At 25.9% G+C, this 10456-nt stretch overlaps 1 long non-coding RNA gene across 1 annotated transcript in view; it reads right to left on the bottom strand.

The window, feature by feature from the left end:
• Positions 1 to 673: 673 nt before the first annotated feature.
• Positions 674 to 10456, bottom strand: part of LOC122530819 — a 64484-nt gene continuing 54701 nt past the window's right edge. The window contains exon 3 of the long non-coding RNA XR_006307107.1: positions 674 to 751. This is a non-coding gene — a long non-coding RNA (uncharacterized LOC122530819). The remainder of the gene's footprint in view (positions 752 to 10456) is intronic.

Raw genomic sequence — 10456 nt, 5'->3', positions numbered from 1 at the left:
ATTAAAACTATCTCAACGCAACTATTATATTAATTTATAATACAGGTAATGTAAATAAACGATTGAAGAATTAGTCGGTTAACTTCACGAAAAGAATTGTGCTTATATTTTATCATATATTGTTGCTAATAAAAAATAGAAATTCACATAATTTTTTATAGAAATAGAAATAAAATTAAGAATTTGTTTTTATTTAAAAATTTTTGGTATCAATGGTTGTATATGACTGACTGGAGACTTATTTTTCCCAATACTTATATCGCTCTTAAATATGAATTTAAAACGCAGTTTCTTTTAGTGATCAACGTTTTAATAGAACACATATCTTACTATACATATATCTTAATGAGCAATATACATTAAAAGTGCAATGTGCTTTTATAAATTCTATCAAATTGTTAAAATTCTCTTCACTTTTGCTTTTTTTAATACCTTTCTTCATTTCTTGTTTTTGTTTTTTTTTTTTAAAGACCTTTTATTTTTTAAATCTGACGTTCATGTCCCAAATATTTTTTAATTTATACATATAAAATAGTTGAAACAGATGGCTTTCCTGCAAGTTGACTCTTTATTATATTTGGGAATCCACAGTAAGAGTGGTCGATTGTTTGTTACATGTTAAATGTTGTAGGTTGTACTTACGGATTTAAATTATTTTCTGCAGTTCTAGACTCAACTGTTTGGGATTCCACGCAGCGCGTTGGAGTCGACCCTTATATAGACCGATTCTCTTTGTGTCCTTTCTGATCACCTGATCCAGAAAATAAGGCGTTTTATGATTATTATTGACAGGATCAGATTCATGTAGCAATTTTGGCAATTACTTTATAGGCCTAACGGTACTGCGTCCCGAGTATGCGCCCTTCACATTATATTTAATACTCCTGGCCATTAGGACTAAGAACAGAGGAACGCGTGCCCTACATTATATATGTAAATAAATGGCCAACGACCATTATTGATATTAAACAAGTTTCCTTAGAAATTTAAAAAATATTATTTACTTTAAATATTTAAATATTATTTACTTTAATTGTACAAAATCATTTTCCACACAACATCTACTCCTATTTTCTGAATTTTACATATAGAGCAAATTATACTTTAAAGCAATGTAATTACGTGATTTCTGATAAATATAATTGCATAAGAGAAATGAGAAATAATTTTTAGATTTTATACATAAGACGTTTCGAGGAAGGTTAACCCTTAGCATTTCATGACGTAAAATTTCAAATATAAAAAATTAATCTTTAACAATTCCGAAAACTTAAAGTTTTTATTGTGGTGTTGTAATGTAAAGAAAAAAAAGAGAAATAGAAAAAAAGGAAAATTGAATTTCCTCCAAGGAGATCAAATTATTTGGTCTTAAATTAAATTTATTATTAATAAGACAAACACTTTTCTGTTATTAAACTTTATGTATTCAAATGGAAATCAAGAAAATCAGCAATATATTTCTATATTTAAAAATCTTTTCAACGACTGAATTGTTTATTTTTAATACAAATAAATATATTCTTTTTGTATTTCGAATCATCTTTTCGGAATGCCTTTAATGTTTCAACATAAGAAGTCCTCATCATTTTCTGTTACTATCTCAGTTTATGAAAAAATTATGTATACATCTTCATTGTACATTAATGAAATGTTGACTTATCATGGAATTAAAAAAAACAATAAATATAATCTTCATTATATTTTAAATAAAATCTCTCTTCTCATATTTTAGTAGATATATTTTTTTGCAAAACCGGGAAATAGAACGTTCGGATATTAGAGTATTTAGATAATAAGGTTTCTGATATGACAGGTATTATTTTATTTATAGAAAAAGATAGTTAAGATTAGATCTTGATGCCGGTACTACTATAATAATTTCAAACATGCACGTACATTTGAAAATTGTGTTAATAACTTATATGTGTAAATATATGTGTTTATTATTAATTGTGTTAATTGGGAAATATGTTTTAAAGTTTTAAGTTAATTAGTATCATTTTCGTCAATCTAAGTATTAACATTAATATATTCATCTACATTTACTAAACCACATTATTAAAGGTTCCAATTAAAACGAATCAATGAGGTCAATTGGTTCGCATAATTTCAGCTGAATATAGAACACTACGGAATATGCGCGGTCAGTTATCACGGAATGCAATTTATATTTAGGTAGCTAACTTTACTACGACAGAGTAATTCATCTCGGTCGCAACTGTGATATCAGTGGTTGGCTTTTCGTTTCTCATATAATCGTGGAAAGTGGAATCACCAGGATTTATGCCTCAGGTGTAGATATACAGTTACGAAGGATACAGATATAACACTTAAACACTTATTCTAAAATTATTTTAGCTTGATTAGTATTATTTTAGGTTTTTCATTCCAGTTAGAGACTTATTTCGGAGAAAAAATTATATAGAAAACTTTATAGAAAACCATAAATCAATATTAAATGTAAATCAGTATCAATCTAAAACTATAAATCAATAATGTTTAATCTAATTTAAAATTATGTTGAAGGTCTCATATTTATTTTTTATTTATATTAAATGCAAAGAAAATAGAGCAAGTGTAATTGGTTCAAATTATACACAAACTTTACAATCTTCAAAATGACAAAAATTAATTAAATACAGTATTTATAATCTTTATGTTGTAAAAATTTATCAATACATTGAGCAATCTTTACATTATAAAATTGTTAAACAAGAAAATTAAATTACAAAATTATAATTCCATTCTAAATTTGTATTATATATTTATTGTAATCTATATTACTTTAATGTCCATACTATTCATTATTACTGTAGAGATATAATATGATGTTTATTAAATAACAGTAATGGTAATAAAACAACAAATAATTACACAAGATAAATAATAGATTAACGCCTCAAATAAACGATACAATTAACTTTTTTTAAACAACACAATTGACTCTTTTAAACCACTCTCTCTCTCAACGCTTTCTCACGACTCCGTTTTGCAACTAGCTCGACTCTCCTCTTTCTAAAAAGAAAGTTCCACGCCTAGATTGTGCTTGTAGCATTACATTCATATTTTTCTCATTCACGCATTTTTATAATTAGCAAACAGGCCATCTCTTATAATTAAACATAACTAAAAATATAACTACAGATTGTAATAACTACGATACTACATGACAAACAAATAAAAATAAAATATATCCAATAGAAATAAAGCACTTTTTTTTAAATCGGAAACTAAATTTATTGAATTTCAGATCATTGAGGATTGAGCTATCTACATAATTTGGCTGAATTATTTATTAATATTTATTAATTAATTCAATTATAGTAATACAAATTCATTTTTCACACTCGTTCCATTTGACGATAAAATATTTTATACACTATGTGTACACGTACAAGATTTTAACGTCTTTTGAATAAAATTTTCAGTTTTAATCATCAATCTTTGACACTTTCTCATTTTAATCATTGCCCTTGCCTGTTTTACGAAGAATTCATTTTTCATACATGTTTTTATTAAAAAATTTGTTTGCATCCATACAAATCACTTTAGTATACATATATCTTGCATATGATTAAGTACACGCCAATATTTAATTGCAATCAAATTATTTTAGAAAGTAAAAGATGAGAAATGTTTCAATACTTTTTCTAATTATAGCAATAACTAAGAATTAATGATCGTGATGATCTTCAACGCAGGTTGAAATTCTGCTCGTTTCAAGTTGTTTTGAAGAAATTATTTTATAGCATTATTTTACAAGAAAAAATAAGCGTCGTACAATTTGAAATAAAATTTTTATTAAAAATCAAGTGAGACACAAAAATAAAATTTATCAGAAACAATTAAAAGACCTCATTAAGGGGTCGAAAAATTTTGTTAATTATGTAGAAAAGAAGAATACCCTTGAAAGATGTTGCTGATGTCATTAATTAACAATTTTTCCCTATACATTACTGTCACTCAGTCTTAACTTTCGAGATATTTATAAACATTTTATCCTTTGTAAAGGACAAACTTCACTGATTTCAATGATTGGGATATTGAAGAATATACACTTCAATAAATGACATATTTTCTTCCTTTTATTCATTAAGAATCATTTATTTTCAAATAACTTATCCCAAACCAATATACTATAAGAGAATATTCCACTATAAAAAAAAGTTGACTATTTTTTGAAACGAAAATAAAGTTTCAGTTAAAGAATTTCACTAAATAAGTTAGTCGGATTCCGTAAGACAGTCGGCAATTCAAACCGATGGACTTCCCTATTCGATCGCAAAAGTCTTGAGTTTCGAATTGTCAATAATCCTTTTCATGAATATTATTTTTATGTAAAATGAAACTATCTTCGAAATTTCAGCCAAATCGGAGATGACATATTTTTAGAAATTTCATTAGAGTTTTTTTGTGTATATATATCTTGGAAGTTAAAACTGAATTGTAATATATATGGAGAAAATATATTTTTCAATATACTTTTCAATATATTTCAAAATTTTTGAAATTGGCCAGGATTCCACTTTTTTAAATAATTATCTAAATTCTTATTGGTTTGACATCAATATATTCAAAAATTAATCGATTATTTAATTTCAGATTATGTTTTGTAACAGAAAAATGAAGTTGATATAATTTTGAATGAATAGATGCGTTACATTTTACTTTGTTTTTTTTTTTTTTCATTGTCAAGTAATTGAAGAAGACACATCTTTCTGAGTAATATACAGAGAATAAATTAAAAAAATATTTCTAAAAATCTTTTTAAAAATATTTTTAAAAATATAAAAAGAATAATTGTTATTTTATAATCTATAATAATTTTATATCCAATAATTTTAATAATAATAATAATCTTATATTTTCTAACAACAGCTGATTTTTTTGTATCTATGTATTGATAATTTAAAATCAATTACGTGGCTTCATTAATGAAACTTCTTATTTATTTCAGTAATGTTAAAAGATACAGAATTCAGTTGCTTCTATTATTTGTCTTTCAGTAATTAAGAGGAAATGAAATTAATTTTAACCTATGTAAATCTATTATTATATAAATAATATCATACAAATAAACTATCGTAATAATACGATCGATAAATTAAAATGTAGTTATTTCTTGGTGCACAAGTGAGTAAAATCATTCAGAATTTCATAAGTAAAAATAGTGTCAAATAATATTTAAGGCTGATTCACACCAGCGATCGAAGATACAGCCAGATTATAATTAGATACAGTCTAAGATTTTACTAAAGCATTCACATTCAATGATTAGAAACAACTGTAGCTTGTTTGATTTCCTTTGTTCATTCGAAAAAAAACAAATATTTCGCCACATTTACTCTAATGAAAATCGTATAATTTTTTAATAAGGAAGATATTCCATTACGAACAAAAAGACGACGGTTTTAAATACATCAGATGTTATAGAATTACTAAAAGGAAGAAGTTTAAGTTTCACATTTCGATCCATTACTTCATCTTGTACGATGTCACAATACTTTTTATTACTAAAATCGTACAAAATTCACAACTTTGTACGAATTTTATTAAATTGTAATAAAAATTTTATTTTATTGTCACCCATTATTTCTTCTGGCCATTCTTAGTTATCGATCAAATCAAATTTCAAGAGTGCCACGGTCTTAATTGTTAAAAAAAAATCAACGATTTTGATTTGATTTGGTTGAACCGCGTGCTGTGAATGCTCTCGTTGAATTATGTACAACCGGCGCCTGACTCGACTGTATGAACGCTAGTATGAATCAAACATTATTAAATATCAATTTAAAACTTGTAGATTTCAACATCGGTGTTTCGTCAAATGTTTTATTATAAAAAAATTAGATTATGTATCGAAGTATATTGTAAATTGATTTTTTATCAAAACTTAAATCTAGCTATCTAGTTTATTAGAATTTAGAATTAGCTATCATTCATCTAAAAAATATAAATTAAAAAATATAAAAATTTTAATTGTAATTATTATAAAATTGTTTCACAATGATCAAAATATATCGTATCTAAGAGTTAAAATTTCTTGCCTTATAATTTTCTTCTCAGCAAATAATATGTTACATCGTATTAGATGTAAAATATTGTAAGCATTATATAATTTATATTTACTAATCTTCAGTTTGAAGAATTGAAATTAGAATTTCAAATTTATATATTTCAAATTTATTATTCTATAAGACTAAAATTTGCTTTTTCTTTCAAATCGAAACTATAATATAATATAATATAATTCCTACCATAAGTATAATGTTATTACCTGGTATTAAAGGTAATTTCAGGAAAACTATAAACATTAAAATTTATATTACGAACTTCATTATTAACAATATACATAATGCAATTAATTTTTTAAAAAAGAATTGCAAAAAGATTATAGTAATCGACAACTGCTTATTATTGGCTGTACTATAATATCTGAAAAGAAAAATGTTTACAGCTTTGAGTGTTTATATCATTGAATATGTATTTTGGATCATTGAAGTTGAAAATTAAAATTATTTTTCACGAAAATAAATAGTTTCTGAAATACTTGCAAAAATTTGTCGATTATTGATGAATTTTACCTATATATACAGGGTAGTAATATATTACATTTAAATAGAGACAGAACAGTGAAATATCTTACAAGAAATTCATGTTATCAAAGAAATGTTCTTACAAAAATTGTTTGATATGAAGATATATGTACATTATTTGGCAACGGTATTTATAAAGTAGTAACAGCAGATTTTGCAAGATCAAGATAATTTTTTTAAATAGAACCTTGCTTTTTTATTTATCCTAATTTTGTATATTTTATATCCCTTTTACAAGAAAAATGTGACAAATTGACACAAACAACAGATCAGAGTTAAACCAAATTACAATAAAACAATTTGAAGTAATTGATATTACTACTAAATGATCGATAATTTAATACTGTATAAATTAAGTCATTATATTTGTCCAATAAACATCATCATATTATGAATAAAGAAACATAAGATTCTGTTTAAAAAAATTATCGAAATTATACATTATATATTAAAAATATATTGAAATCTCTGCAATTACTTTATATAATAATGTCCCTCTTTGCACCAAACAATCTTTGTAAATACATTTTTTAGATAACATGAAAGTATTCCTTGTAAGATATTCCACTGGTTTCACTCAAGTGTAACATCTTGTGTTACGTATCTGTGATAGTTGTATGCATAGCGATACATTCACCGCTGAGCAGTTTGTCTAAATCTCTCATATAACGGAAGAAAAAAGTTATGAATTAAACTATGATTATGAAAATTTTATTTTATCCAGTCATCACAAAACAGTCGGTATACCTATACTGTTGTATATATATTACTACAGACACAATTATAAGCATACCTTGACAAAATTTATTACAATGAAACCGATAATTTTTTACGAATATGATGAAAAAACTGTTTAGTTTCACAAAAAGTGATCTTAATTTTCGGTTTCGAAAATATTCCTAAAATGACAAATTTGAATCAAAGATTTTGCTTCTCGGACACTATGGCATATCCTTATAACTCAATATAATGTCAAATAGACTAAAAATGATTTAATCTTCGGGGTTTAAACTGAACAGCACTGACATAAGATGCAAATACGAATGATACTGGATATATTTACTGTAGTAATTCGTATACTATTATATGCATTTTGAACGACCTTGACAAGTGAGATATTTTCCCTATTGACTGAATTGGACTAATGATAATTGTTATCAAACCTTCTATTCATCACGCGCTCGATTCTGCAGACAATAGACGCTCAAAGTGCTCTATATATTGACTTACAGCTATAAATTTTCATTTGAACGGATTATCGTACGAAAATCAATATTCATGTACAAATTACGTCATGTAGACATAAATGTTTGGCTAAATACAGCGCAGTTTGAATGTATACTTATCTATTATAACATCTTGGCAGTGTTATTTAATATTGGGTTAGTAACAGTTATTATTACTATATCAATTTCATTCTTCGAAAAACATCTTGTAGATACATACTTACATTTCTGATACAATACATGTCCGATTACTATTATATATTTAAAAATAGCCTACATATGTATTTAAAAAGCTTTTATTTAAAAAAAAAAGGATTTTAACTACTTGAATTTTCTAAAGGATTTTAACTACTTGAATTTTCTAAACAGAGATAAAGTTCATGTGACGGTATGAATTTAATTGGTTGGGCATAGTCTTATAATATATTCGTGATAATGGATTTATGTAATAATATTGGGAAGCTGTGTGTGGATCAGAAGATACATATATATATTCACAGTTTACATGTATAATTACAATACAATTACATGTTAATATACCCGTGTTTCTTACATTTTTAACATAATCAAGTACAAGAATATTCGGATACAAAGGCACCCCATATGGTCAATAGAAATCTCTATTTCATATTTCGAAATTGAAATGTAATTAAAATATCAGTTCTTCTCTGATAGAAAGCATAGAAATAAATATAATTTCGGAAACGTACATAATAAAAATATATCTTATTACATTGCTAACAATAAGACAAACTAAATTCACGGATATCTACACTACATAAAATTAAGGATTGGTGGTGGACACATCCAATTTTTTTACAATATCTTTATGAAAACAAATAATATATTAATAAAACCTGTTTCTATAAATAGTTCACTACATGCAAAAGTAATGTACACAGCACATTAATAATAACAACATTGCACAGTTATAACTAACAATAATGAGTTATATAAAAATAACACAAGAAATGTAAAAATTCGAGAGTGAAGAAAGTATTAACATATGAGAAGATTTTTTCAGCTTTATCATGTATTTGAACAGAATATAAAATATTTGTAATAATTTGAAGACAAGCGTCCTTTCCTAATTTTGGCACAATAACATTCAATAACATTTCAGTACTTATAAAAGGATATTTTGTAATTTTAAATAACTCTCCGCCATTAAGTGCAAATTAAACACTGGAATTGTGTGTGCCAATACTTTTTTAACTCTTTTAATTTTTATATTTTTTATATCATTATTTTATAATTCATTATTGAAAATTGTCATTCCATATGTTATTTTTGTATGTAGTGAACTATTTATGGAGACAGATTTTGTTAATATATCATTATTTGTTTTCCTAAAGATATTGTCTACTATATCAATACTTTTTTTATCCACTCTATGTAATGGGAAAAATAAAATAACAAGAGTTTACATCTGCTATATTTGTTACTAAGATGTTTTTCAAATGATTTTTAATGTAAATAATACTACCATCAATAAACATAGGTGATATACTTTCATGTTTGTGTAGATTTATAGCGTCACATATTTTGATGCATCATTAGTGGTTGGTAAAAATTTTATTTATTAGACATAGTTCATTAAAAACTTATTCCTTATATTAATAATAATTTATAATAACAGATCTAATTAATAAAAATAGATTTTGGAATTTATACATACAGTGGCGGACAAAAAAAAGGTAAAAACATGAGATAATTCACAAATTTATAAAATGAGATTACATTAAAATTAATGAATAGATATAATGTATATTGCAAAATAAATGATTGCTATTAATGTTAAATGTAGACTATTAATACTAATTTTAGGAATCCATGGTGGATGGTCAGTCTTGATGGTTACATGATTAGGTGTTTTATTTACTGACTATTTCACTAGCCGCTGTGTACTGTTGTTGTGTGTTGCTCCTTTTATGACCTGTGTTGATGACCCTTTTAGCTGCATATACAATGTAAAATAATTTAAATTTTGTTGCATGAAGGGTGAGATGAGCGTGATTCATCATGTGTCGGATTGCAGGAAAAATTTTAAAACCTGTTCCGCTTGTGTGAATGTTTTAAGAGTTATTTTGATATTTAGGAGGGTGTCATATTGTACTTACCCATGTTGCTTATGTGTGGGATTGGATGGTGTGGATCATAAGTTGAGTTAATTGAGTTTGCAATGAAATTGATCATTGTTGGAATTTTGGCTGTTTGGTGAAATTCCCGCGTCGATGTACTTTGAGATTAGTTCAGTATTATGTGGAAGAATTTATTTTGGATCTTCTGTACTTTGTTAATAAGCGTTTTAGCTGCTTATTAACAAAGCCGTTGCCCAGATTTAGTATCCATAGGTTATGATGGATTGTACATATATTACGTAACCTACGTATTTATCTTGATGGATGTCTTTTGTCGACTGTTTTCTTTGCGATGAATTGGTAGAGTTTCTTGAGAGTACTATTCGTTTTTTCGGGAATTTTTTTAACTACAGTGATTTTGTCCGGTCCTGGGGCTTTATTGGAAGGAAGGTTTTTAATTATATTGACGATCATGCGAGATGTGCATGTAGGAGCGTTGATTTGCATCAATAAAGTTTGCATTATGATAGCTGATTGTTGTTCTATATCTTTG

This window comes from Frieseomelitta varia, unplaced genomic scaffold (genome assembly GCF_011392965.1).
Source record: "Frieseomelitta varia isolate USP_RPSP 00005682 unplaced genomic scaffold, Fvar_1.2 scaffold_356, whole genome shotgun sequence".
Lineage (NCBI taxonomy): Eukaryota > Metazoa > Arthropoda > Insecta > Hymenoptera > Apidae > Frieseomelitta > Frieseomelitta varia.
The sequence above is the reverse complement of the archived record's forward strand: the minus strand, read 5'-3'. Positions and strand labels throughout refer to the sequence as shown.